Source organism: Lissotriton vulgaris, chromosome 7, assembly GCF_964263255.1.
Source record: "Lissotriton vulgaris chromosome 7, aLisVul1.2, whole genome shotgun sequence".
NCBI classification, from domain to species: domain Eukaryota; kingdom Metazoa; phylum Chordata; class Amphibia; order Caudata; family Salamandridae; genus Lissotriton; species Lissotriton vulgaris.
In genome coordinates, this window is record NC_141695.1 from 738,148,391 (window position 1) to 738,164,998 (window position 16,608).

Sequence of the window (16,608 nt, forward strand, 5' to 3'; positions counted from 1 at the left end):
GAATGTTGTGTTCAGGGACTCCAGAATCATCGTGAGCAGCAGAACTTCACTTGACTGCGCATCTAATTGTGTATTCCCGCCTCACAGGTACAGGCCACCCACTGTAATTCAACAATCATTGTACACGGCCATTTCCGCGCTCGAGGCATGAAACCAGTAAACTCACGATAGGGTCAGGATGCTTGGTGCAACCCTCCCGGTTCAGGACCGGGTCCAGAACCTATTATTATCAAAAGATTGTTCCTTAGATAATTTACACACATGGGATAAGTGTGTGTCATGGCAAAAATCAGAAACCTAGGATCACTGGAATGCAGGTTGGGCATGCAGAGCTGGCAGGGCACATGGGCAGTCATGCAAAGGACCCTTTTGTCCTAACAATGCCATTTTTTTAAAACTTAATGAGTGTATTTGATTCATATATCTTTTCCACTGGGTTGAATTTTATGTGCTTCAAAAGTAGTCAATCAAAAACAATAGGAAAATACTGTTAAGGTAACACCTATTTACCCTGTACAAAGCAGTTTAAAATCCTACATTTTGCCACTAAGATCCATGAACATACGAAGGTCGGAGGCACACAGCCAGCTTAAGCTGCACAAGAGCTAATGGAAGAGATGCAGCTGACCCTGTGTTTTCTATAACTCCAAACGAAAACAGTGCTACAGATAACAGTTGTTTTTGTCCCTGAATTTTAGGAAGTAAAATGAGCAGGGAAATAATGTAATCGTTTCACTGCATCTTCTCACAAGGGCAGGCTTCTCAAGCCCCTTCTTGCATGGCGTTTTCATTTTCTAAAAAACTGAAATCCACTAGAAAGGGAGACCGTGAAAAGGTGCTCCCTCCCTCTGATTGCAGAGCTCAGCCTCTCCTGTGTCTTCATCATCTCTATATTCATGTTTCGGTTTCTAACAGTGTAATATACTTACGGGGTTTCAGGCAGACTCCACCCAATTCATCCATTTCTTATTGTGGCATGATTCACATTTTTGCCTACTCGGTGCACATAACTGCCAAGGTTTCAGATTGCTGTGTGGCATTTTCATAATTTCAGTGTCATTATGAGTGGCATTCCAACCACTGTGACAGTTTCTCGAAGGTATAATTAAGCAATGAAGACCAGGAAAAAAATTAGCAGAAATTACACCCATTTGAGCAACGAGAAACTCTGAGGGCCCCTGACAGACATTCAATCATGAAGCCCAGTGACAATACCCGACTATCCCAATTTCAGGGATAGTAGCATAGTTGGGCTGGCAAAAATCCACAGGTCAAGAAACAGTCACAAAGAAGAGCTTATATACAACAAGAAGGAATTATATACTTTTATAGTGTGAGAATCAGTGCCAGCATTATAAGCATAGTCGTGTACAATATGCACACTTGTATAAATGGTCAATTTGTATGCCAGCTTTTGTGTGGAATGTTGAATGGAAGCTATTAAGCAAAGGATCTATGGTCTGTCACCCTAAATGCTTTACAATTAATCACCTCTACTCATCCATTGTGCCTATGTTTACTCACATGCACACTGAAACTAGAAGGTTTTGTGCCCTTTAAATAATTTTTACCTAGCTCATGAAAGGTTTTATTCCTACGCTAGTTTCCATCACTTTGTAAAGTATCACAAATATTGCACTATAGTAGTGTCAACTCAATTATTAGATTTAACCCACTTAACAAAAGTATTATTTTGAGCCACACAAGTGATACATGCGAAAATACACAAGAATGAACACACAGCTTATACATTCCGCTTAGCAGCTCGCAGGAGCCTGCGGCTGCTCTATAATAGAGAGAATGTGATTGGAGAAAATGGCGCCTGCATGACTAAAGCTGGGAGAAGTGACTGATTTACATGCACTCACATGAAGCAGACATTTTTTGCCCCCACATGCAGGCACGTTATGCAAATGGACCTTGTAACATATTCAAGATTGTGTTAGCCTTCGATTAATACTTGGTTTTCCAGAGTCGGACTGGCCTATGACAGTGCCAGAAGGACATTGGAGCGCATGCTATTTGACAGATTAGTTACTACACAAAAAGCGCAAGTAGTGCAAATGGATGTGCCTGTTGACTTTGCCCTGATGTAAAGTTAGCACAATACATTCCTCTGTAACCTAAAAAAGAACCCTCCTGTCCGTTAAATGCCAACCTTACGTGTAATAGTGACATTATTCATAGTTCCTTCAGCCAGGCGTTTGTTGGGGGTAAATTAAATCATATACACTGTGGGAACTAGGGAAAAGGTATTGTGGATTTAAGTGTCAGACTGAAGACCAGGAAGCGTGTGCAGTGGCGGCTGGTGACATTTGAAAGTGTTAAGGCGTAAAAAATTGTTGTACTTCACTTTGGCGAGCGAGCGAGCCTGAACGTCCTGGGGGGGTTCAGGGAAAATTTTGAAAAAGGAAGAGCGGGTGAGACCCTTATTAACCGTAGGTGGGCCCGCCCACTTGCTTACAGCATAAACTTAACTGCGTTTGTGGGCGGTGTAGTGTGTCTAATTAAAGGACAGTCGATGCGCCACAAGTCACAGCAAAAGTGGGCCAGCGCACCACAAAAACCTACAAACCAGGCTAGAGCACAGCAAGCAAAAAGTAGGCAGAAGAAGTAGGTCAACACACCTCAGGCACAAACAAAAGGAAGACACACAAAACGGACCGGACAGAGCCCCGCAAGATCAAAACTTATATTCAAATGACCTTTTCCTGCCTTCACCCTCAACACTAAACCCATGTCCGTTCAGAAAGCAACCGGCTCCTGGCACCGGAACTCAACAAGCCCCATCATCGGGGGAAAGCGGGTCTTCCGGTCCAGTTCCTTGCACTGCATTCTGGTACTTGCAGACCTGGGTTTGTAGCAGGGCGAACAGATCAAATAGTACTGACAGCACCCGCATTTCCTAGGTCCATGTGAGTAGCACATCCAGGCCAGATTTGTTTATTTGCATTGTGGATTTTGCAGTCCCAATATAATGGGGTGTCTAGCACTACAAACACCAGAATAAAAATATAAAACCCCAAACTCGTGGAACTGGGAACCTCGAGAGCTCTGCAATTCAAACATACTAAATGCAACTGATTAAATCATTTTGAACCGCCTGCAGCTCAAATTAGAAATATCTACAGGGATCTAGCGTTACCATGTGAGTCAACAGGAGTGTAAGCTCAGTAAATAAATGCACATGCTTCTGCTAGATGCTGCAAGGCTTACCACCATCAGTGCATTTCAATACATCTGCTATTACTGGAGGGGATTTAACCGCCACAAACATTCAGCGCCGTTACTAGCAGGCATGTATATGCATATTTTCTGGCACTGTGACGTTTGCAGATGGACATTTTCTGATGACATCAAAGCAATTTAAAAGTAGAATGTTGTACAGATTCGCGCTCTAACCCCCACCCATCCCCCATCCCCCATCCCCTCCCCTGCCCTGGCCTGCTTCTTTCACTCACACACACACACACACACACACACGTATACAGGCCACCGCAGCCCCGCCCCCTTAAGCTTCCGTGGCGTGTTATACTTCTGACACTAATTCCATGAATCAGGAGTCTCCTGATTGCTGCAATTAGCGTCAGAAGTGGAACGATTACATTCTAAATGGGGCTGTGGTAGGCCTGCCTGCCTCGCCTCACCTCACCTGCCTGCGGCTGCGCAGCTCATGAGGATTATTTCGGAAATTCGGCCGGCGCCGGCCTACCCCCAGGGCCCAGGCCATCTTGTCCAGGCGCTGCTGTAGCAGTGGTAGGTAGACCAATCAGGATGATTTAAAAAACCTGACTGGTCTGGCCACCACCAGTAAATTAATCACGCCACTGCCAGGCCCCCTGCCCTGCCTCGCTCGCACCTCGCCCTCACCTGCTGAGTGCTCGCCGCTCCCAACTCCAAGTCCACCAGAAACTTTGGGCGGCGAATACCTCCTAGATACTCGGCGAGGGAAGAGGTGCGGGTATGCTGGGGCGGGCAGAGAAAATGCGCGTGCAATGCATTCAATTGCATGCAATCTGCGCACGCGTCGCTTCCTCTGGCACGCACAGCCCCAACCCCTGCAGCAAAGCCCTGCCCAGCGCCCTGGCCCCTGCAACAAGTAACAAAACAACACGTCCCGCCCACTGGGGCCCTGATCCGCGCCGCGGTCGGGAAGTGGAACTCTTAGAGAGAGAGAGAGTAAACTGGGAGCAGAGAGCAGGGCAGCTGTATGCTGCATGCATCATCGACGTCGACGACCTGGTCAGAGTCAACAAGTTTGGCAAGTTGGCAACAGTGACAGCAGTAACACAGCAGCGCCACAGCCACACTCTGTGTGTGCCTGCTGCCAGAGTCACCAGTCAGTGCGCAAACACACGCACGACTTTAAAAAATCAAAATCTAAGGCAGGAGAACAGGTGCACTTAATGCTGCGTGATAGACCCGGCCCCAATAATTAAGTGCCGGTGCTGAGCACCGGCGAGCTCCGGCTCAAATTAAGCCCTGACGAGCCCTGCCTCCAAATTATGCTATAGCAAGACAGGACTGCATAGACGGGCGGGGGGAGGGATTGCTATAGTCTATAAAAAATCAGTGGTTTGTAGGTATGAGAAGGTTACCATAGAAGGAGCTGAAAGTATGTCATTCTCAATTACACTGTCCCCAACATGTACATGCACCGGACTCCTCGTTTATAGGCCCCGCCGGGGCACTTGGGCAATTTTGTGAAGAGCTTGTGAGTTGGGCTATTAATCTCTCTTGCAATGTCCCCAACTTTATTATGCTTGGAGACTTCAACATACATCTAGATGAAGTAGATACCCCTGCATGCCAAAGTTTGATGACAGCACTAGAGGTGATCCAATTTAAACAAATTATTCAAGGCCCCACACACAAAGCGGGTCACACTTTGGATCATTGTTATACCAACATGAGTACATTGAAGTTTGAAAACTCTACGATGGCTCCTTGGTCGGATCATGCCCTCCTGTCCCTCTCTCTTACACACCACGAGCAGCCAGTCCAGGCCAACTTTTCTAAACAAATTAGTAGAGTTTGGTCCAAACTGTCTATGGACAAATGGATAGCTGACCTTAGGAAAACTAAGCCCGAGCCCCGTAATGACCCCATAGAAGCAAATGCTCGCTTCAATCAGTGGCTGGAGGTATCTTTAGATATGGCCCTACCTAAAATTGAACTTTCTCATCTTAAGGGGGCGAATAAAAAAGCCTGGTACACCCCAGAGCTGAGAGCCCTTAAACAGATATGTAAGTATAAGGAGAGAAGGTGGAGGAAAGACTACTGTGAAGATAGTAAAAATATCTATAGGCCAGCTTTACGCAATTATAAACGGGCTATTAAAGTTACCCAGTCCAATTATTATCAGGAGAAAATGTTGTCTGCTGCCAGTTCCTCCAGGGAAATTTTTTAAATTTTTAAGTCGCTAGTCACTCCCCCCACCCCCTCCAATGATGCAGGGAGTTGGCAAATTTTTTTGCTGCAAAGGTAGCAAATATCTCTGCATCTTTCCAGGTGACTCCTGTAGGCCCTCTCTCTCCCCCGGCCCAAGACCTGCTCTTGCTTAAGGAATTTTCTCCGCTAGACTGCGCAAAGGTCCAAGTGCTTCTGGGGAATTTGAAATCAGGTTCACCAACTGATGTAGCTCCACCAACCGTTCTTAATTTGGTCTCGGACATAGTGGCTCCGGTGATACAGGATGTGATCAATACCTCCTTGGCAGCTGGAGTAGTTCCACCTACGTGGAAACAGGCAAGAGTAAGGGCGTTATTAAAAAAACCCAACCTCAACCCTGATGATTGTGCTAACTACCGCCCTATCTCCTTGTTGCCTACTATTAGTAAGATTGCCAAAAAACACGTCAACTCCCTTTTATCCACCTTCATCGAAGCTAACAATCTATTACATCCCACCCAGACTGGGTTTAGGTGCTGACAGGGCACTGAAACTGCCCTTATTGCAGTAGTTGAGAAAACAAGGAAGATCTTAGATAAAGGGAAGTGTGCGGCCATACTACTATTAGACCTCAGTGTGGCCTTTGATACTGTTAACCATACGATTCTTACTCAGAGATTGAGTAATGCAGGTATCATTGAGACCGCACTGAGGTGGCTTCAATCCTTCCTGTCCAACCGGACCTTTTCTGTGTTTGAGGCCGATGCTGTATCTCCACCAATACATCTACAATGCGGTGTGCCCCAGGGTTCATCCCTCAGCCCTACTCTATTTAATATCTATATGAGACCATTGGCTGAGGTGGTGTTACCCTGGGGAGTGCAATTGGTGACCTATGCTGATGATACTCAGCTTATCATCACCCTGTCCGGGCATGAGTCGTCTCAGAACAACTTATCCTCCTGTCTTAGCAGAGTCCAGGAGTGGATGAATGAGTCCTTTTTTAAGCTAAATGGAGCTAAAACAGAGGTCATGATGTTGGGACATAAACCACCTACCTCTGTGGATGAGTGGTGGCCGGACTCTTTGGGACAGCCCCCGCACTCCAAAGAGCAAATTAAGAGCTTAGGAGTTTGGCTGGACCCAGCTCTTAACTTTCAGGTTCAAGCTCGGAAGGTAGCAGGGACTGGATATGCCCTAATGAGATCACTTAAAAAAATCATAGGGCTACTCCCGTTTGAGGCCAGGAGGATTTTAGTACAATCACTGATTTTATCAAGCCTGGACTATTCCAACGCAGTCTATCTAGGAGCCCCTAACAGGACACTTAAGATCTTACAGACCATCCAAAATTGTGCAGCCCGAATGTTACTGGACATTCCACGAAGAACCTCTGCCAAATCAGCGCTGAGGCAACTTCACTGGTTACCTGTACAACAACGAATTGAATTCAAGGCGATGACTATTGTACATAAAGCCCTGTCTAATTCTGGACCGGACCTCCTTTTACCCCTGTTCCGCCCCTATCAAACAGGTAGGACCCTAAGATCCAGTAATAAGAACTTACTGGTAATCCCTAGGACTAGGAGAATTCGTACGGGGGGTAGGCGTTTTTCTTTACAGGCTGCACAACTTTGGAACAATCTTCCTGATGCTATTCGTTTGGAGGAGAACCACCTCAGGTTCAGAAAAATATTGAAAACCTTTCTGTTCTGCTAATTCAGCTGAGATGAATGGACCACTTAAGCGCTGGGATGCCTCAGGGTAACCATGCGCTATATAAATGCGTAATCATTCATTCATTCATTCACTGTAAGAAACCGTGATTTCAGCACCATCATAACGTCACTTTCCCGATGCAGTAAGGAACCGTTGCCTCGCCTCCCCAGTAAGGAACAGAGGCTTTACCTCCCTTGGGGTCGTTAGGCACCGACATCGCGCAGCGCCTACTAAGCCGCACCTCCCCTACGCCGTGAATGATCTTCGTTTTCATCAATTCAAAGGTACTGTTCTATGGGGGTCTGCGTCACTCCGGGCCCGACGCCCCGCATCTCGCGGTTGGCGCCGTACTTTGGGATTCCCACCGGTCACTAAGTCTTTATAACTCCAAGTGGAGTTATTTGGTGATACAAGCCTTATTTAACCGAATAACCTATTTTTGAGGATATTTTGATTACTGTAGTGTGGATTTTTGTTGTTTGGTCTTGTTTTGGTTTAGATAAAGATTATTTATTTTTCTAAACTGGTTTGGTGTCCATTTGGAGTGTTTTCACTTTATTACTGTATGTGTTCACAAATGCTTTACACACTGCCTCTGAGATAAGCCTGTCTGCTCGTAACAAGCTTCCAAGGGGGTGAGCACAGGTTATTTTAGGAGTGTATCCCCCTTACCATGACAAGAAGCAAGGGCCCCTATTTAGACACAGGTATCTACCTCTGCCAACTAGAGACCTCAATTTATAACATTGGTGGTCAGCAGTTGGGATCCTAGACTTACATTTGTGATTTACATATAGTGATTGGTGTACACTACTATGAGTGCAGATGAATACGCGACCACATACATTTGGTAGAGTATTTCAAGGACAATTTTTTCCCTTGCATCTGGAGAACTGCCAATTCTTACCATGAGTAAACCAGCATCCATTGCATGTATAGATATCTAATTTGAAGAGGAGAGGTTTGATACCTACACTGTACACAGCTTAAAACTATCTGCAAAAAATTTAAAATCTCTGTGAGAGGCCTCACCAGGAAGGATGAGTTCCAAAAGGCGCTGAGGGCTTGGTTGGGCGCTCGTCCTGAGACGTAACGATTGATGTTCACAGTCGTGGTGATTACGAAGACTCACTTTTGGAGTACCATTTTTACCCTTGTGGAATCCCTGGCAGCTGGTATGAGTAAAGCAGGCTGCTTAAGGTTGACATAGAACAAGTTTCCAATAGTGGTGTGGCAGCAAATTGTGCGGCCCTGATGAATCTGCCAAAAACCTTACGGCAGAGAAACATGTCGGCGATAAATTTGCGGAGAGGTGCGCCTGCTGATTTTAAGCACTTTTGATTGTCACAAGCAGATTCTTTCTGCTACCACTTTTTCACGCACTTTTTTGTTTGTTGTTTTGGACACATTTTCTTTTGAACCGAATGACGACCAATGATGAGACAGGGGCCCTGTCTGGAGATTACATACTAGTTGTCCCGATGGTGGTGTTTCCGCGAGGTTTCATTCGGTTCTTCACATATATTTTTTCTGAGTAGAACTCTGCCTGTTTCTAACCTTATGTGGTGGATACCTGGTATTGATTAAGGTTTCAGACAGTTGTCTGCTTTTGTTCTGTGTGACTGTCAAAGAACTGTCGGCCAATAGGTTTCCCTTTATTCTTAAAGACTTTGGACGTAGTGCAGTAAAACATCCCCTAAATAAAATAAAGTATATAGAGGAGGATAACAGTTATCAGTACTATTTGACTGTTCCGTTATAAAATTAACTGACATAATTCACGTCCTTAAGACAGGGTTTTTGTTGTTGATTGGAACCTATGAATGCCAGTGAGCATCTAGAAGAGCCTATGATGGAGGGAGAGAATGTAGATGGGCAGCAGGAGGGGCCATTGGGCCTCACTGGGGGGAAAGCACCTTCCAGGGCAAGCAGCAGCGTTTCTTCAAAGGGTCTGTCTCCAGAGGAGCTGGAGAACAGGGAGAGAAACAGGATGCATGAATTGGAGCTCATGAAGCTCAAGCTGGACAAGGAAGAGAAGGAGTTGGCATTTCACAAAGAGAAATGTGCCCTAGAAGAAAACAAGATGCTTGAAAGAGGAATGAGGGAATTGGATCTGAAGGCAAAAAGTTTAGAGATCAATCCCTCTGGTGGCAGCACACCATCAGTGCCTGTAGAAGAGAAAGTATACATTCCAAAATATGTTATTAAGGATTTCAGCAAGCATGAGGACATTGGTCAGTGGTTCAAGGCCTATGAGGTGGCAATGAAGTCCCATAGAATCCCTGAGAAAGATTTGGGAGCAGTTTGTTTGGCCCCTTTATCAGTGAGAGGAGGGACAGCTTGTTAGACCTGCCCTCTGAGGATCATATGTCCCAAGACCCCATGAAGGACGCCTTAGTAGCCAGGTATTGGTTGACCCCAGAGCTTTAAAAGCAGAAATTTAGAAATTGCAAGAAGCTGGAGTCTAGTACCTGGGTGAAATATGTGTCTTTTTTGCAGAGAATTGGATGGTTAGGGCAAGGGTAGCAAGGTAAATGATTTTAAGGCACTCTATGATTTGGTTAATGAGCGCACTTGTCCAGTAGTTGTTTTCCAGAGCTATGTTAGCACCTGATTGACAGTAAGCTGACTAATCCCAGGAAGCTTGCTGTGGAGGCGGACCACTGGGTCAGCACTAGGGTCCTCAGGGGTCATGTGGAAGACTCCACCAAAGGTGGGCAGGGTCCCCAGCAAAAGAGTGGGGTGGACAAGGATAAATAGAAGGAGTTCCAAAAATTGCCCCAAAGTAATCTCCAAGGGAACCAATGAAAGGGTTCCTGGCCTCCCACTGAGAAGAGACCATGGGTCCCGACAGGTAAACCTGTTCAAAGTGGTCCCAAGACATGTTTTAGTTGTGGTCAGGTGGGTTACTTCCAAGGAGTCCCAAGTGTCCCAACACAGTAGCAACTACAACCACTGGTGCACCACCTCGGGAAATGGTTAGTGTAGCCTTGGGGGAGGAGTTAGGTACCCAAGCTGGGAGGGGTCCTACAGAGATGTCCCTAGTCTCTTTAGGAGACAGTGAGATGGTCCCTAGGACTGAGCCGCCTGATAATACCTAAGAAATGTAGGCAGTGGGCTACCATCAATGACTATGGTGTGGATGCTCCGTGAGACACCAGAGCCAGTGTGACAGCTGTCAGTTGTCTGCTGGTGTGTGAAGAGCAGGTGGTCCCACACAAATTCTTTACAGTAGTTGCCGCTGGCAACTCAGACTGCCCCTGTAAAGTGGCACAGGTTCCCTTTGATTGGTGGTTGGGGTCTCAGGTAACTTGACTGTAGCTCTAAGGCCCACATTGCCTGTTGTCTGTCTGCTAGGCAGTGATTTGGATAGCTCCCCTTGGGCAAGGGTGGATCGGAGATCTCATTTGTAGATGTATGGTCTGCCTGTGTTGGCATGTGTGACCATTCAGTCAATGGCAGCCAGTAAGGGTATTCAAGAGGACCTGGAGCCTGAAAGAGTGGCCCAGGTGCCTGCCTTAAAAAGAAGAGGCAGGGGGCATGGGAAACGGGCCCCCAAATGTTCCTACGGTCCAGGAGGAGGCAAACCTTGAGAAGGATGCCCTTTTTCCTGCAGGGAAACAAGTGGCTGAACTGGGGGACCTCCCTGAGCTGACCCACTGGCAGCAGGAAGGAGGCGCCTCCAGGGAAGAGTTCTGCGAGGAGCATAAGATGTGCCCTTCTGTTGTGGGTTTGTGGCAACAGGCTACAAACCAGGCAGCAGGTGATCAGTCTGGATCACATTGGATTTACTTGGAGAATGGTCTCCTGTATGGCGAGCCTAAGGTTGCTGAGCCTGGGTCAGCCCTTGTGCTGGTGGTTCCCCAGCACTTCAGAGCCTTCCTTCTGGGTCTGGCTCATGATGTTCCTTTAGCAGGACATTTGGGGCAAGATAAGACCTTCGAGAGGCTTCTCACCCACTTCTACTTGCCCAAAATGCGCAAGAGTTCAGATACTCATTGCAGGATTTGTCAGACTTGCCAGGCAAGTGATAAGAGTGGGAGGAAGCACAAGCTCCTCTCAAACCTGTCCCTGTGGTCAGCACCCCCTTCAAGAGAGTAGGCATTGACATTGTGGGACCTCTAGATCCCAAGAGAGCCATGGGCATTTTGTTCTTGGTGGACCATGCCACCCAGTACCCAGAAGCCATCCCTCTCCGGACTGTGACGGGCCCCTTGTGGGTTGTACATTGATGGGGATTTTCTCCCTAGTGTGGTTCCTTAGAGAGGTGGTGTCAGACCGTGGTACCAACTTCATATCTAAGTATATGAAGTCCCTGTCGCAGGAGTGCGTAACCTATAAGTTCATCACTCCTTAACACCCCCAAGTTAATGGGCTGGTTGAGAGATTCAACCGGACACTGAAGGGCATGATTATGGGTCTTGAGTAGGGCTCACGGTTTTCCGTTTAAACTGATTTTTACATATAAATACAGACGGAAAACATGTTTTCCTTTGTCTGTATTTATATTTAATACAAGGGAAAATACTAGTACATTTTGTGGCGCCGCAGTGCTCCAGCAGAGAGTTGCCTCACCATGCGCTCTTCCTGACATGCAGAAAACCATGAATGCTCTTTCCTCTCCTTTCCGTCATTCGTTTCCCTCTGGAATGGATTCAAAAAGAGAGGAAACACTTCTGCTGCAAATGTCTTTTTCTGAAATGCAGCCTCAGGAGGAGAGAAAAAGGTTTTGAAATATGAACAATAAATACATAACTAAATACAAGACAGAGTAGTCGCAAAGTGGCCAGCTTATTTGTATTCACACCCAAACACATTAGCTCCACCTTACAGAGTTTACCTGTAAGTGCTACTTTACTTTTCATGTCCTTAGCTTTTCAAGTAAAAACACTCATTGATTTCTGAATAATGAGTGTAAAAGCTTTAAGTTGTATCCTCTATGAGTGTTTGCTTTTTCCATAATGTTATTACTTTTATTCAGGTAGCATATTACTCTTGTCTAGTGCATAATTTGAATTGAGTTGCTTCCAGGTATTTATAGCTTGGCACAATTGGGTTGTAGCTGAAGGCAGTGTGAGTTTCTCTCAGTGGGGCTGTTTAGTGTTCAGTGTGGGAGAGGATGTGGCACTCTGTGCCGATGACAGAAGCTGCAAGGCTCTGAGAGAAATGGCTTGTCATAGCACTTTTAAAGATATATGAGACATTCTGCGAAGGGCAACGTTTTCAGGGGAATGTATTGTGTTGACCAATATCAACTGAGTGCATGTGTGCATTTTCAATGTAAATAAATGTGGGAAAATACTAGCTGCAGCATTGTCTTTTACTTGTGGCAAAAATAAATGTGGATAAATACAGATAAAATGCCCCAAAAATGAATATGGCTAAATACAGACGGAAATGGCAAAATAAAAAATACCATAAAACCGGGAGCCCTAGTCTTGAGTAACCCATGTGGTGTAAGTGGGACGTCCTCTTGCCATGCCTTCTGTTTGTTTACAGAGAGGTGCCTCAGAAGTCCTTAGAGTTCAGTCCCTTTGAACTGCTGTATGGCCATCCTGTGAGAGGACCTCTTAGTTTGGTGAATGAAGGCTGGGAGAAAGCTCCCATTAAACATCTCCAGGATGTATATAGCTACATGCTGGCCTTAAGAAACCAGACAACTCACTCAGGCGAATCTGGAAGCCAGCCAGAAGGAGATGAAACATAGGTATGATCAGAATACCACTCTGATCGAGTTTCAGCCTGGACAAAAGGTTTGGGTTGTGGCCCCTGTGGAGAGCCTTGTGCTCTCCAGGATAAGTGAACCGGTCCATTTGAGGTGGTGGAGTGCCAGAGCAGCGTCACCTACTTGGTGGACTTGCATTCTCCTAGGAACCCTTTGTGGGTCCTACATGTGAACCGCCTGAAACCCCACTTGAAGAGGTCCGAAGTGGGCATTGTCCTAGCAACAGATGCTGGGATGGAAGAGGAGGCTGAGCGTCTTCCTGACCTCCTGTCTGCAAAGGAGCAAGATGGGTCAGTGGACGGTGTGAATCTCTCTACCGCCCTGACCCCTGAGCAGCAGATTGAATTTCGCCAACTGTTGGGACAGTTTTCTGACCTTTATCCCTGACCTCCGGTGTCACTCGGTGGTGTGTCCATGATGTGGACACTGGGGACAGACTCCAGTAAAACATAAGATTTACAAAGTGACTGACAGGGTCAAAGCTTGCATCAATGAGGAGGTCTCCAAGATGTTAGCACTAGGGGTGATTGAGTTCTCAAACAGCCCTTGGGCCAGCCCAGTGATCTTGGTCCCAAAGGCTACCGCACCCGGTGCCACACCAGAATTCCCATTCTGTGTGGATTACCGAGGGCTCAATTCAGTCAACAGGACTGAAACGCACCCCCTCCCCAGAGCTGATGAGCTCATTGTTCAGTTGGGGGCTGCCCAGTACTTCAGTACATTTGACTTAACGTCTGGGTACTGAAGGGGCCTTGACTGATGGGGCAAGAAGGAGGTCAGCAGTCTCCACACCAGATGGGCACTACCAATTCTGGGTGATGCCCTTTGACATGAAGAATGCCCCAGCCAACTTTCAGAGGTTGGTCAACCAGGTGTTGGCTGGACTGAAGGATTTCGGTGCCGCCTACCTTAATGATATTGCAGTGTTCAATGCCAATTGGGAGGAACATCTACTTGGGAGGAAAGTCTTCAGCACCTCTGGGAAGTGTTGAAGGAGCTGCGGAGGGCAGGCCTCACAATCAAGGTGAGTAAGTGCCAGATTGGGCAGGGTTCTCTGGTGTACTTGGGACACCAGGTTGGGAGTGGCCAGGTGGCGCCCCTACAGCCCAAGAATGATACCATCCTGGCCTGGGAACCCCCCAAGTCCAAGCCTTTTTAGGACTCACAAGGCACTACAGGAGGTTTGCCAAGGGGTATGGCAGCATTGTTGTCCCCTTGACAGAGCTGACTTCCAGGAAGCAGCCCAAGAAAGTGAACAGGACTGATGCCAGCCAGATAGCTTTTGATGCCCTGAAATCAGCCATGTCCACTGCGCCTGTGCTTCAGGTGCCCAACTTCTCTAGGGAATTCATTGTGCAGACAGATACTTCAGAGCCTGGTGTGGGGGCTCTACTCTCACAGTTGAATGGACAGGGCCTAGACCAACCCGTAGCCTTCATTAGTAGGAGGTTACTCCCATGGGAACAGAGGTGGAGTGCGCCAGAGCATGAGGCATTTGCTGTGGTCTAGGCACTTAAAAAGTTAAGATCATACTTGTTTGGGTCTCACTTCCGGGTTCAGACAGACCACAGACCCCTCAAATGGTTGATGCAGATGAGGGTTGAGAGTCCAAAGCTGTTGAGGTGGCCCATTTCACTCCAGCGGATGGACTTTACAGTGGAACACCGCCCCGGTACAGAAGACGCCAAAGCTGATGGTCTGTCCGGATTTTTCCACCTTAGTGAAGAGAATTCCCAAGAGGGTGGGTAGTTCTCCCCACATTTCAGCTGGAGGGGACACGTGTTAGACTTAGCACCATTGGCGTGGGTCTCCCTTTCATTTTCTTTGCTTTTGCCTCCTGCGTTTGTGCTGGCCTAGATGCTTTGGGCACTTTGCTACTGCTGTTCAGTGCCAAAGTGCATGTGCTCTCTTTTGTAAATTGTTTTTATTGATTGGTGAGTCCATGATTGTTTTTTTGATTTACTTGTCAGACCCTAGTACAGTGCACTATGTGTGCCCAGGTCCTGTAAATCAAATGCTGCTGGAAATCTCGCAGCACTGATTGTGCCACCCACAGAAACAGCTTGCCATTGCGGCTCCTATGTGCAGTCTGGGACTGCCATGCTGACTTGGCAAGTGCACCAACTTGCCTGTCCACAAACCTTCACTTTACCTCATGTTAGTCACCCCTAAGGTAGACCCAAGTGGACCCCTGTGTGCAGGGTACATTGTGTGTGAAAGGTAGGACATACTCTGACAATTTTGTTTTTCACTATTGGACGGCTATCTGTTCCCATAGTCCAGGATGGGTAGTTTGTTTAAAACATCTTATAAACATAACTGACCCTGGGTACAAGATAGAAAAGAAAAGTTTAGTATGCCTGAACTCAGAATGTTAAAATGCATCTTTTAGTGAGGGTGATTTTTACATTCTGTGTTTGAAAACACCACTTTTAGAAAGTGGGTAATTTCTTGCCTAACCATCCAGTCTGCCTCTGCTAGGTTTTGGTATTACATGTCTGGCTTTTGGATGATAGGGGGCCAGAGAAGGCAATGACTCCAGAAGTCTTATGAGTCAGAGTTGGGCTAAATTGACCTGGGTTGAATTTAGAGTAGGAGGAGGAGATTTCCTTTCACCTGGGCCTTGTCTGCCTTCAACAATGCTGTCTCCACCTCCTGCCAGGAATCTGCACCAGTAAGGACAGAACTTGTTTTGGCTGGGCTTTCTGCCTTCAGAGTACAAAGGATTTGTGCGTATAAAAAGTGGGACCCAGACTTTTAGATCACTTCTAGGAATGAAGAGGAACCTTTGCCAAGGAGAAGAGCCAGAGAAGCTGAGGAGGCATACTTCCCCTGTGCTGTTTGCTGTCTGGGGTTGGCCTGCAGTGCTGCTTGCAGCCAAGGAAAGTAGAAAAAGGACTTTACTGTTTTGCTTTGTCACCTGCTTGATGAAAATATCTCCAAGGGCTTGAAACTGAGCTGGCCTCCTGTTCTGAAGTCTCAGGAACACATGACTTCACCCCTTCTGTCTCCTGCATCTGGAACTGCTGTTTTAGCTGCTACAGAAGGAAATTGCAACACATATGCCGGTGAGCGCCGACTTGCGATGTGTGCCTGACGCCTGTTGCTGTGCCACATTGACTCCGAAGCCGACTTCATCATCGCGGAGCCGATCCTCGACGTGAGTGACCCTGAATCTATCGACATCGCAACATCATAAGGAACAATGGTTTCAGCGCCATTGTGATGTCCCCTCCCAGATGCAGTAAGGAAAAGTCATCTCGCCTCCCCTGTGCTGCAGTAAGAAGCAGAGGCTTCACCTCCCCTGGGGTCGTAAAGATCAGGTTCCGCACGGCACCTACGAAGCCACACCTCCCCGACACGTGCACGATCTTCATTTTCATCAATTCCAAGGTACTGTTCTTTTGGGGTCTGCTAGACTCCGGGCCCAAAGCAGCGCAGCTTGCAGACGTTGCCGTACTTTGGGATTTCCTCCAGTCACGATGTTGTTATATCTCCAAGTGGAGTTATTTGTTGGTAGAAGCTTGATTTAAGTGAATAACCTATTTGTAAGGATATTTTGATTACTGTACTGTGGATTTTTGTTGTTTGGCCTTGTTTTGGTTTAGATAAAGATTATTTATTTTTCTAAACTGGTGTGGTGTCCATTTGTAGTGTTTTCACTGTATTACTGTATGTGTTCACAAATGCTTTACACACTGCCTCTGAGATAAGCCTATCTGTTCGTATCAATCTACCAAGGGGTGAGCAGGGGTTATTTTAGGAGTATATCC